General features: G+C 39.3%; 2 pseudogenes; both read right to left on the bottom strand.

Annotated features, from left to right (window-relative positions):
- Positions 6,359-10,890, bottom strand: LOC107607091 (annotated as a pseudogene).
- LOC107607092 overlaps positions 11,225-13,618 on the bottom strand; it is a 4,139-nt pseudogene continuing 1,745 nt past the window's right edge.

The raw sequence follows: 13,618 nt of genomic DNA, 5'->3' as shown, positions 1-13,618 counted from the left end.
AACTGGTTTTTTTTTTTTTTATGAGATTAAATGTAAATTGCACAGCTCCCAATTCTAGACATTACACCTATCTTACAAGAGGCATATAGGAATGCCATGTGTACTTGGCCTCCCCTACAAATATTTAAAAACTTAAATGATATTTTTCTGTGTGTCCGTATTCGTGTGTAGTGTTAATATTAACCCATAAGGTAGGTGAAAAACCGTTCACCTCATTAAACAAATCCATCTAAGTAAATAATGACCATATAAATTCAAAAGATTATTTTTATTGTTACCAGCTAGTGTATTATTAATAATGTACAATAGTTAAAATTCTTATTTATATAGTAATACTAATTGAAAGTTGAATTTTTTTTAATTCTCTATTGCATTAATCAAAGGCATAGCTTCAAAATTTAAAACCATCAAATCAGGGATAAGTATTCAACAACTGCATTAATTAATACAAGAGAAGAGAAGAATACAAAAAGAGATTAAAAATATATAATTAATTCTATACATTCACAATTATTACCTTTAGGCATGTACACACTCTTCAGAGTCTATAGTTTGAGACTTTAGTGTGTCGCATGATAAGGGTAAAACAATTGTTATACTAAAATGATTAATTATAAAAAAAATTGAAATCAAGCATGTAAACAAAGGCTTTTGCAAAACATGACAACTGCTTTTATGAGGAGTCAAGCCAAGGTACTACAAATAAAAAACTTTACCATCTAAAAAAGAGTAAAGGATTGCTCTATGCGGAGGAATTGGAAACAAGGTCAACATACTACATGTCCTTTCATATTTGCTTTGGTCAATTTTGATTCCACAAATGAAAGCATCTCAATTCAAATACAATTGCCATTCTCCCAAATTAAACAAGATGTGATGTACAATCTCACAATAATCTGTAACAGGTGAATTTTAACCATAGTAAATAGAAAATGTAGATCAGTCCAAAATTACCAAGCACAATAGAAAATTGCTCAAGATTAATTCGAAAGGAAAAGAAAGTAAGGGGTATGAACTATTGAGATTGTTTTTAAACCTAAAATTCTTATTTCTCTTTATAAATAGTGATATGATGTGTTGGAACTACATTTTAACAACTTTAATTACACATGAAACTAAATAAAACCGAAAGTATTCGTACATTCATTTCAAGTTCAAAATATGTCACATCCTAACTTCTATCAAATACTAAGAGGAAAAATAGAAGCTTACTAGTATCTATCGCATAGAGCAATTATTTTGATAGAATTGGACTTCAAACTCTTTATTGCTTTAGTAGTTGCTATAGCTCCATCAATCGTTGTAACAATAGGAACCTTGTAATCCAAAGCCATCCTTCTCAGAGTTAAACCATCTTTTTTTTTTTTTTTGAAAGAAAGAGTTCAACACACATGTGGAGCATAAAATACAAACAAATTAAAGCAGACGTACAACTCCTATGTCATCTCCGGTCTTGTCATCAACAACATGAGTTATTCACAACACCATTCTCTGGCATATGAAAAGGATTGATTTACGCAGTCTGTAACCCCTTTTTCCTTATTGTGAAAAATGACATCATTTTTGTGTAACCATATACTCCAAATCACTGATATACTCCAAATCACTGAGAAGAAACCAACTAGCCAATACCTGCGCATTTCTTTCCTCATTCGGACAGCTCTCCAACTCTGAAATTGCTGTTTCACAGTACCGGGCATAATTCACTCTTGTCCAAATGCCGATATCCAAGCACACCACACCTGCCAAGAGTACTCACAGGTAATAAACAGATGTTGTATATTTTCATCATCTTTCTTACACAGCATGCACATAGTATCATTCTGTTGTAGGACACCTAGTCGACTAAGCCGATCCTTTGTATTGACTCGGCCTACCAAAACAAACCAGGAGAATAGTTCCACTCGTGGCAGAATTAGGCCTTTCCAAATGTCTTTTGTGAACCTGTAGCTTAGAAACTCCTCATCCATAGTCTCTTCCTGCAATACCTGCACAAATGAGTTAGTTGTATAAATGCCTTCCTTGTGAAACCTCCACACCACTCTATCTTGCACATCTGCTATCAATCTAATAGATTGCAGGACAAGTAGCAACTGGTCCAGTACATTCGTCTCCCATTGTCGGAGCTCTCTTCTCCATTGGAAGTGCCACACGCACTCTATCCCATCCCAAAACCCACAATCCCCAATAACTGATCCTTTTTGGTTTGAAATCAAGAAGAGTCTTGGAAAGTTGTCTTTCAGCTTTCCCACTTGGAGCCATTTATCTTTCCAAAATCTGGTAGCCCTACCATCTTCTACTTCCATAGCAAGCCCATCAATCATCTTCTGCCTGACATGTTGCTCTTTTATTTGCACTTGACAAATGTCTCTCCATGGTCCTCCCCTCTTTGGCAATATCTGAGTGGACAGCAAGTGGTTTGGGTTCAAACTATTGCAAGAGCATACAATCCTCTTCCATAGGGGACAATCCTCCTTAGAGAAGCGCCACCACCATTTAAACAATAAAGCCGTATTCCGCACCACCGCATCACCCATCCCCAATCCTCCTAACTTCTTTGGTGCCTGAACCATCTCCCATTTCACTAGTGCCATACCAGGTTGTCCATCATCCTTTCCCCAAAAGAATTTCCTCTGTAGTGAGACAATTCTCCGTGCAACCGCGTTTGACATCTTGTACAAACTCAGGTAATAAATAGGCAAGTTGTTGATAACTGACTTGATGAGTACCATCTTTCCAGCCTTGCTAAGAACCTTCGCCTTCCACAAGCTGAGCTTCTCTTCCACCTTATCTATCACCGGCTTCCAAGTTTTTACCAACCTCGGATTCGCACCTAAACTAATCCCAAGGTACCGTACTGGCAACGCTGTCTCCTGACATCCTAGAATCTGACACATCTGGCTGACCCATTCCTGACTGCAGTTAACTGGTATCAAGTTAGACTTCTCGAAGCTGATGCTCAACCCAGACATCATTTCAAAACACCTCAATAGCCTCTTATAGTTCCTGATAGTTTCCTCTTCTGGCGGACAGAATAAAATAGTGTCATCAGCGAACTGTAGGTGTGATAGCACTATTTTATCCCTACCAACTAACAGAGGAGATATCCGATTGTTCCTAACCGCCTCCCCAATCATCCTGTTCAGCACGTCCACCACCAGAACAAACAAACATGGCGATAAAGGGTCTCCTTGACGTAGCCCCCTCTCCATTTTGAATGGTTTTGACGGTGATCCATTAATTAGAATAGATACTGATGCCGAGGTAACACACTCCCTCACCCACGCCCTCCATGTTCTTCCGAAGCCCATCTTCTCAAGCACAATGTCGACAAAGCCCCATTTTACTCTGTCATATGCTTTTTGGAAGTCCAGTTTAATAATCGCTGACGCCTTTTTCTTCAGTTTTAACCATTGCACAGTTTCGCATGCTATTAAAGCTCCATCATGTATCTTTCTCCCCTTTACAAAGGCACTCTGGGATTCCCCAACTAAACCTGGCATTACACCCCTCATTCTCCTTGACAATATTTTAGAAATAACTTTGTAGACACACCCAACCATGCTGATAGGTCTCAGGTCTTTTATCTCCTTAGCCCCAACAAATTTCGGAGTCAACGCTACCCACGTGACATTAGCGCCTGCTGGCAAGCTTGCAGTCTCAAAGAAATTCAACACGGTCGCAGTGAACTCCCTTCCAATCTCATCCCAACACTTCTTTATAAAATTCATATTATATCCGTCACTTCCCGGAGCCTTAGAAGATTCACAATCCCATACTGCCTCCTTCACTTCCTCTACTGATGGGAGCGCCTCCAAGGCTTCTGCTTCCTCCCTCTCCAGACAATTAACCAATCCATCCCTAAAAGTCACCTTTGGGGATGCTTCCTGGTGGTACAGCCGCTTATAAAAGTCCCGGATGGCAATCTTGATTCTTGCTTGATTCCTCACTAGTCTCCCATTGATCACCAAAGCCTCAATCCGGTTATTTCTTCTCCTCGCCGAGGCAATATTATGGAAGTACCTTGTGTTTCTGTCTATCTCAGTAGCATATCTAGATCTTGACATTTGCTTCCAATGCATATCCTGCCTTACATACCACTTCTCACAGCACCTCACTAAGGCCCTCCTCCTTGCCTCTATTGTACCATCGTATCTTCCACTACTAACCATATCATCCACCTTGCGTATTTCTTCCTCAAACCTCTTTATCCGCTCAGTCATATCCCCAAAATGCTGCTTATGCCATAAGCGTAAAGGTTCTGACAGTGCTTTCATCTTCTCCAGGAATTGTACGTTGCCTAATCCCCTCCATTCCTCCTTTACCATTCTCAAGAACCCTTCATGCGTGAATCAGGAGTCCAGACTACGGAACGGTCTTAGACCATCAAACCTTCTGATGTCTTCCATGATCAATGGGCAGTGATCCGATAAACCTCTAGACCCACTTCTTAGACGCACATCTGGGTACTTATCAAGCCACTCTAAAGAAACCAAGCTCCTGTCAATACGGCTGCACGACTGTCTCCTAAACCATGTATACTTACAATCATTAAGTTCCAAATCGACCAACTCAATATCATTTACCCATGTTCTAAATTCTGTCGCGGACGCAGGTAAAGTAACAGCTCCTTTCCTTTCCTCCAAGAGCAAAATTTCATTAAAGTCCCCTAAAAAACACATCGATACCTGACACAACCCTGCAATAAAACTTAGCTCCTCCCACATTGAGATTTTCTCAGCTCTCTCATGTGGTCCATACACCAAACAGATAGCACAATGAAAATTATCTTTTACTACAATTCCTTCTAAACATAACCATCTTTCCCCTTTATAACAATTATACAGTTTGAAGGCCGGTTCATTCCATATTAACAACAGACCACCAGAAGACCCACTCGAACCTACGAACTCCCAACATGCTCTGTCACTTCCCCAGATACGAGCAACATCAAATTTAGTTATGACCTCCTTCTTTGTTTCTATCAGACCCAACATATCTAGCCTAAATTTATTTTTAAAATTCTTTAACATACTAACTTTTGCAGTACCTCCCAACCCCCTTATATTCCAAGAACTAAAAATCATTTTGCCAAGACATTACACACCTGTTTACGATTTTTTGGCCGGCTTCTTCGAGCTTTTTCTTTTTGCTTGGCCTGTCTTCGTTTCAATGCCTTGACTTCGTTCTGCTCCTGCAAGATTGCCATGATATCTTCTTCATCACTGCACTGCGCACCTGACTCTACAGCTAATTTCCAGGCCTCTTTGTTCTCTGCCATCTCTTCATCCCAAGTAAGTCTGTGCTCCTTGCTGTCTAGGCTTCCGGCCTCTGATCCTGAATCTGCGTCATTCTCATGTTCTTCCTCTCGGCCTTTTGCTTTACTCTGAACAGTAGCATCCACCAAGAATTCTCCTTCCTCCAATCTGGAACCCATATCTCCTCTAATATGACTTTTGACCTTTGGATCGTTGCTTCGGGGTTTCATAGCATCAATTCTATTTCCCCCGTTTCGTGCTGTCCTCGTCCTTGGAGCAGCTTCGGGTGCTGCGTTCAAATCGGCTTCCTTCCCCTTCAGTCGCCGGTCACTGCTGGCATAGGTAGCCTCCTCGATAGTGGGCCTCTCTGCACCAGTCTGCCGGTCCTCCTTCTCCCGCGCCTCAGCCTCCTGGTCGCATCTCCTTCGCTCGGCTTCGTCTCCCATTCCCGATTCCCCCGCCGCACCCTCCATATCACCAGCAACCCTGCACGAAACCGCTGGCTTCCTCCCATGCCCGGTCGGTCTTGCACCCAGCTCTCTTGCCTCCGACGCGCTTTGATGTCCGCCGTCACTCCTGTTCGGCGAGCCTGCATCCTCTCCCAGCTGCGCCGTGCTTACCTTAGGCATCCTCGTGGAGTTCTCTTCGGTTCGGGCAAGCCTTGCACCTGGGTCAGACCCAGCCCGTTTCGGAGACCCACCCGCTGGCCCAGAACTACTATGCTTCACCATCAGCCCATCATCTTGTCTTTTCTTAGCTATATTGGGCCTTCTTTCTTCCAGCCCATTTTCCTTTCTTACATTTTCAAACATATGGCACTCATAACTTTCATAATAATTGGAAACCGTTTCTTCCGAATCCTTACTCTCACATGATCCCTTAGAATCTGCCCGCCCATTTAATTCTCAATGATTTCCGTTTCTAGAGGATCTGTTTGAAATTTTGTAATGCCATTCATTTAAAATGATACTTGAATTTACCACCTTGTCCCTCCCCTGTTCGTCGTTCCTATGGTCAACCTTTGTCTGCACCACCGCTGGATCCCATGCCACCACCATTGGTTCACGATGTATCTCTTCTTCGTTTGTCATGTGTCGTACATTTGCCTCCTCTTTTCCTTTCCGAAAGCACTCCTCCCGATACACCTCTCCACCCACTTCTCGTACAAGGACGTCGAATCCACTTGTTCATATTGTAACATGAATCCATTCGTTGATCATATCAAAGGTGCATGTATCGATGAGGACTCTACCCGCACTGAACGAAATACCCGATTCCGTCAGTTTATCGCATTTCACTACTTCTCCCCATTGCTCTCCTATTCTATGAAAAGTGTTTCTTGACCATGCATGTATTGAGACTCCATAACATTCTAGCCACACCCTTCTCGACTCGCTTTTCTCAGTCTCATCTCATCTCCATACCCTATAGAACATTTTTAATAATTCGTTCATTCGAAATGTGTAAGCTTCTTCAGCTCTAAGCACCGAATCGAACGTTATCATTGCTTTATAAGCCCCCAACTCCCTTACTTGTATCACTCCGGGCCATTCCCTATGAATCTTCTGCTGTAGTGAATTAAAATCAATCGCCTTCTTTGTGCCTCCTACAATACTTCGCTGTAACCAAACCACATTCTCACTTGATATCGGCACTTCTATCTTCTTTGTCCATCCATTACTACTTTGACCTTTTATGGGTTCATCTGATATCTGTCTCACCATTTTACCATCAACCGCTCCCACCCTATGTACCAGTGTATTGTGTCCTCCAGCATCATTTCTGGTGATCACTTTCAGTCGGTTGTCAGTCGTATTTTGCACCGTAGCTCCTCTTCTATATTTCGCTTCTCCTACAAACAGCTTTCGTCCTCTCACCACCATACTGTTCATGTCTGCAATAGCCTTCAAAGCTCCTCCCTTTGTGGTGTACCGTATAAAGGCAAACAGATATATCTGGCCGTTTTTAACCATCTATCCGATCAAGTGCATCACCAGAACAAGTTATCACCATTAGCTGAATGTCTCCATTGGCAATCATGTCACCAGCATGAGGCCTACCTTCATGCATCTTCAGCACTCGCTCAGCTGGGATATTAGCTGATTTAAGAGCAAGAGCCGTTCCAGAAGTAGCAACAGTCTTAAAACCAACCTCGACGAAGGTCTTTGCTATCTTCTCAAGGTGAGGCTTCGTTAAATCATTTAAGCTAAGGAACACAATACCAGAAGTTGGTAACTTCTGGCTGGAAGCAATTTGAGCCTGAGCAAATGCAGTATTATACAAAGAGTCAATACCCATGACCTCACCAGTACTTCGCATCTCAGGACTTAGAAGCACAGCACAGCCTGCGAATTTTGATAAGGGAAGAATAGCTTCCTTGATAGACACATATTTAGGAATGACCTCTTTTGTGAACTATATATCATAGAGAGATTTTCCAGACATGAGAAGGGAAGCATATTTAGCCAACCGGTGACCTATTACTTTTGATACAAATGGGACAGTGTGAGAAGCTCGAGGGTTGGCCTCAAGCAAAAATAAATCCTCTGAATTAATAATTGCATACTGACAATTCATGAGCCCCGAGACATCCAGTCGTTTTGCCAATTTTTCAGTCCATCACTTGATTATCTCCAAGCAAGAATATGGAACAGTTCTTGTGGGAATAGAGCAGGCAGAGTCACCAGAATTTACCCAGCCTGTTCAATGTGCTCCATTATCCCACCAATGACCATATTGCCATGTGAGTCAGTCAGTGCACCAACGTCAATTTCAATGGCATTAGATAAATACTTGTCAATTACTACTACAGGTGGTTCTGGATCCACCTCAACAGCAGTTTCAAGATAAGTCACTAGTTTATCATTACTATAAACAATCTCCATTGCTCGACCTCCCAGAACATTCCCAGAACATAGGAAGGGCGAACAACTGGGTATCCAATCTCTAGCGCATTGGCGAGTGCATCTTTTTCACTCCTGGAAATTCCTCCTTTTGGCTATTAAATCTTTAATTCATTGAGCATCACATTAAACCTTTTTCTGTCCTCAGCAGCATCTATGGAATCAGGGGATATTCCCCAAATGTGTACATGACCAAGCCCAATGGCACACGCTGGCTTGTGTTCATCCAGGTATTATTGTATGGGGAGAGACAATTTCAATTGTGCTTGACCTCCAAATTGCACAATGATACCATTAGGTCATTCCAAGTCAATAATGTTCAAAAACATCTTCAACAGTCAAGAGTTCAAAGTATAGACGACCACTGGTGTCTTAATTTGTAGAGACTGTCTGAGGATTTGAATTCACCATGATTGTCTCATATAGAGAGAGACAGAACATGGAAAGACTAATCATTTTGAAAGCATATGCCAAACTGAAAGCCAGCACACATACCAAGCCAAAAGACAAGGCATGTAATGTCACATTTGAATTCAATATTCATCACGATCAAAGGCTTAACTCGTGCAATTCATCAGCTTTACTCTCACATTAGTTGACAGTTTTTACTTTGAGAGAAAAATGAAGCAAGTAGAGAGATAAAGAAGAGTTATGTATTCTGTCTTTACTTGGTTTTTGAGACGCAAATTTGCAACCAGTAAAGCAGGAATATTCAAATCTGTGGAATCTAATCAACATAAAATAGAAGAAAACTCCTAAAGAGCAAAGGATGCATGACAAGCAGCAATAGTCAAACACAATCCCTTGACCAATTCTATTTGGTCCCCCACCCAAAATTAAAACATTCTTTCTTTTAGTGGGAGCTGACTCACACCCAAAATCATAAGAAGAATACATATAAAGAGTATTAGCTTCAAATTCTGCAGCACAGGTATCAACTCGCTTATATGCTGGAGTAACACCCAGAGACAGTCGCCTGCACCGAACTTCCATCTCAGCAGATTTAGTTGCAAATGCTATCTGTTTATCACTAAACCCTCTTTTCTTAACATCATAGAAATCAACATTCGTCAAGTCAGACAAATTGTGGGACATCAAGAAATTTTCCACATCAACTAGCTCCTTGAGCTAAGTGAGAAACCATTAGTCAATATAACTCAGCTCGAAAATTTCATCAATGCTCATGCCTTTTTTCATTGCAGCATATATGGCATGAATGTGTTCAGGGTTAGGAACTCGAATACTATACTTCAATCGTTCCCAGTCATAGTCCAACTTTTTCACTTTTGAACAACCCCATCTAGGGTATCTGTGTTCCAGTGACAGGACAACTTTTTGAAAGGACTCTTGGAAGATTCTCCATATAGCCATTGCCTACCAACAGACTTCATCTCTGTTGTCAATATTGATTTTGAATCAGGAAATTTATCGAAAGAAAACCGAGGAATCTGAAATATAAATAGCCATGGGAGAGAAGTGCATATGAGATTCAGAAACAAGTTTGAATAAAATTTATCAAACATATAACAAAAAACATATTGTTAATGATTCATCAAGATAATACTGATATTTGATAACCTAGTATAAATGTTGGTTTATCAGATTACAGCTCTATGATTGGCTGATGCAAACAAAACTTCAAGATAAACTACAAGGAACGAAGATTCAGAACTTAAAATACAATATCAACAACCAAGACTTTTTCTACAAGCATATAAGGGATGTAATAATGCTGCCAAAGAAACTAATAAAATATAAGTCCTGGACAGCAATAGAATTTACATTAGTTCTACTATAAATGTTCAACAACCAAACTACAATCAAAAGTGAAAATACATGATGAAATTATCAACGAGTCACTAACCTTTATAACTACATAATCTATGGGGGCTCAAAATTAGCAATGTCCTTTTTTGTTGTATCATTTGGGATTTGATCCAGTGAATACCCTACAGACAACTTTGTTGCCATTTTTGCTATCAAAAATCCAGTAGCCTTCGACGCCAGGGCCGAGGACCTTGAGACTCTCGGATTCATCTCGATCACCATCACCTCACCATTTATAGGGTTGATAGCAAACTGCACATTGGATCCCCCACATTCGACCCCAATCTCTCTAATTATAGCAATGGAGTAATCTCGATTGCGCTGATACTCCTTATCGGTAAGGGTCTGTGCTGGTGCAACAGTCACCGGTATGAACTCCCATGGGATCAATATTCTCAATGGAACATATAATAACCACATTGTTAGCCAAGTCCCTTATAAACTCAAGCTCATACCCCTTTCACCTCAACAAGGACTTCTCAATCAAAACCTGACTTGTCAAACTAGCAGCAATTCCAACCTTGCAAATCTCCTCAAACTCTTTCCTATTGTAAGCAATCCCACCACCCGTTCCACCGAACGTAAAAGCAGGCCAGGCCTAATGATCAGTGAAAACTCGCTAATCTCATTAGCAATTTCCATACACTCCCTAATGATGGTTCCTATCCCAGAAAGCAGGGTCTTAATCCCTATGTTCTTCATAGTCTGCTTAAACAAATCCTTATCCTCGACCTTCTTAATAGTCTCCAGCTTCGCCGAATCAATTCCACACCGTTTTTCTCCAAGGCACCGCTCTCAGAGAGCTTCACAACGAGGTTGAGGGTGGTTTGGCTACCCATGGTGGGAAGCAGAGAGTCAGGGTGCTTCGCTTCGAGAACCTGCTCAACCAATTCAGGGGTCATAGGGGTAACATAGGTCCTTTTGCCATAGGTTGTGGGACGGGGAAGAAGTCGGTTCGGAAGGTTCTTTTTTATGCGAAAGGTTTAAAGTGAAAAGAGAAGGAGGAGGAGGAGAAGGAAGGGGAATGGGAGAGGAAGGTTTAAAGTTTGCTTTTCTGAACTCCATGAAGATGAAGATGTCCATTCCTCTTGGTGTGTTGCATATGAACTTGAGAATTATATTAAGTTATTTTAATACCATTTCTCTTTACTATAACCTATTTTCTTTACATCATATTTATTAAACTTGAGATATTAACATAAAAAAGCACTAAATAAATAATAGATAAATATATAATCACAGAGAAGGAATTAAACTAACCATGTTCTTCAAAAGATTATCCCAGGCCTTGCCACTAAGCATAGCGGATTGCAAATTTAAGCAAATTAAGAGGCACATAGGTCGCTAAACTGTAGAGCCAGATTACACCAGCCCAATCTCATCCCATTCCCTTGATTCTTGCAAAGCTCCAGTTAGCATATACTGCAAGAGCAGTTGCCACCTGCCAATTACAGAAAAATTTTCAGTTACAACAGAAGAAGACCAAGCCAACACATATCTTTACATATTAAGTTGCTGAAAGGAGAACAAAGAGAATTAAGATTACCAGCTAAGCAATCATGAAAGAACCCAGTAGAAGAAGACCAAGTCTTTCAACATAGGACCAGCTGTAAGACCTAGTGACGAAAATTAGTGCCTGGCTAGTAATACTGACTTGTAGGTAAAGGGCTGCCATCATTTCTGCAGGGCTGTGTCTCAGAGACCTTACACCAAACTTGTCCCGCAACAACAGAAAGTTAGTGTTCATAACTGTCACAATTTCCACTAGTAGGTGATAACATGTGAACTTTTCATAGATGAATCTAATGTATAAATTTATAATAGAGCTCATCCTTGCTGATTTCTACCTACAACCAAATATACTGAAAGAAACGTGAAATTAAATTGATTACCGAGAAGAAGTCAGTGTCCTTCATAAGCCAGAAAAATACTACTGTCATTAGTGCCAGGTAACTTCCAAGCACAATACCAGTAGCAAATATCTCCATCAATTTCCAGCTATCAGTTTGTGGGGATGGTTTCACTCTATCCTTGGATATTGTCATAATGGTACCTAAAGGGATAATGGTGAAGGAAAATTAAGTTGAAAAATCACACAACAGTCCAAGCAAACTACATGAAGGTCATTCAGCACAATATTATCTTACCATCATTTAGTATGGCCATGATCAACACCATAAAGGGTGCAAAATCAAACTTCCAAATCAATGCAATAAACATGAAATCAAACTGCAAAATAAAAAGTAGATCAAATAAAATTATATGAACTATTTAATTAGGTATGTAAAAGAACTTTTTGGTTCACCTATTTTCTACACTTACCACAATATGAATGGTGATTGACACTGCATATATCTGCCATAAGCAAAAATGAAAAATTTTGCAATGTTAGAACGCTAAAATATCAAAAAAGTAGAGTGAAGCAATTAAATTCTGTATGCAAGGAAACTAATGGTATAGTTCTTCATCCTTTGGACAATTGCTGAGATGATAAGAAATCAGAGAATTAGTGAGTAGAGAAGATGAGACTAAGCTAGATTGCATGAAAAGAAATGTATTATTAATGTTCTTATTAGTATGAGTAGCAGCGATGATATATATAGATACATCACAGACTTGTCTCACAAAAAACAAAATCAAAAGGGGTAAAGATTAACTAACTAATATAAAACTACAACTACTCTTTAACTATATCAATTGTAGAATTTATATCAATATGGATACTCCCCACAATAGAAATTTACAAAGACTTAAGAACAAGATACAAAACAAGTATATGCTCGAGAAGGCCAACTATCCCAATGTTAAAAGAGAAAAATAAGAGCAAACAAGTTTGATTATCATAATCAAAATGCTATTAATTAACAGTAATACTATCTGTTAAAAAAAAAAAACAGCCACTAGTGAATTATTGCATATATTTAGCATTTTATAATTTTTTTTTATTATATTGCTGAAACAAGTTTGATTGTTAGCATATCATAAATTTGATTATTCTAATATGATAAATTTGATTGATTATTTTAGTGATAGATTATTTAATTGATAAAAATATTAATCAATATGTATAAATACATACAAATATGTAATAGTTAATTTGGTGATTAATTTTTTTTGTGTAGATAACGTTTTTTATTAACTAATTAATCATTGTGACTTTTGAACTATTGAAACATAAACACATTATATACTACACCAATATTCTATAATATATAATTACTCAATAATGCTCTCTTCTAGTTCTAAAATTAGTACTTGTTAGTTCTTAAAATAATTGAGGGTGGGAAAATTAAGTGGGTTTATCTTAATTTCGAATGATAAAGTTTTCCACAAGTTAAAAAAACTAAATTTTTTTTTTCCCATTGGCTCTATGATCTTGGCTAGAGTTTTTTCCATTTATTAGGCTGGAAGTGAGTCAAGCCAGCTCGAGCTCGACTTGTTAATAGCTCGATAAGCTGAGCTTGTGAGCTGAGCTTGAGCCTGGAATTAAGCTCATAAATTAAATGAGCCGAGATTGAGCTTGAATAAGCTCAGCACATTAGCTCGTGAGCTGGCTCGATTATATATATATTAATACACATATCCTATATACATTTGGTTTATACTTTTAATATTAAATATATACATATA

This window comes from Arachis ipaensis, chromosome B07, assembly GCF_000816755.2.
Source record: "Arachis ipaensis cultivar K30076 chromosome B07, Araip1.1, whole genome shotgun sequence".
Lineage (NCBI taxonomy): Eukaryota > Viridiplantae > Streptophyta > Magnoliopsida > Fabales > Fabaceae > Arachis > Arachis ipaensis.
The sequence above is the reverse complement of the archived record's forward strand: the minus strand, read 5'-3'. Positions and strand labels throughout refer to the sequence as shown.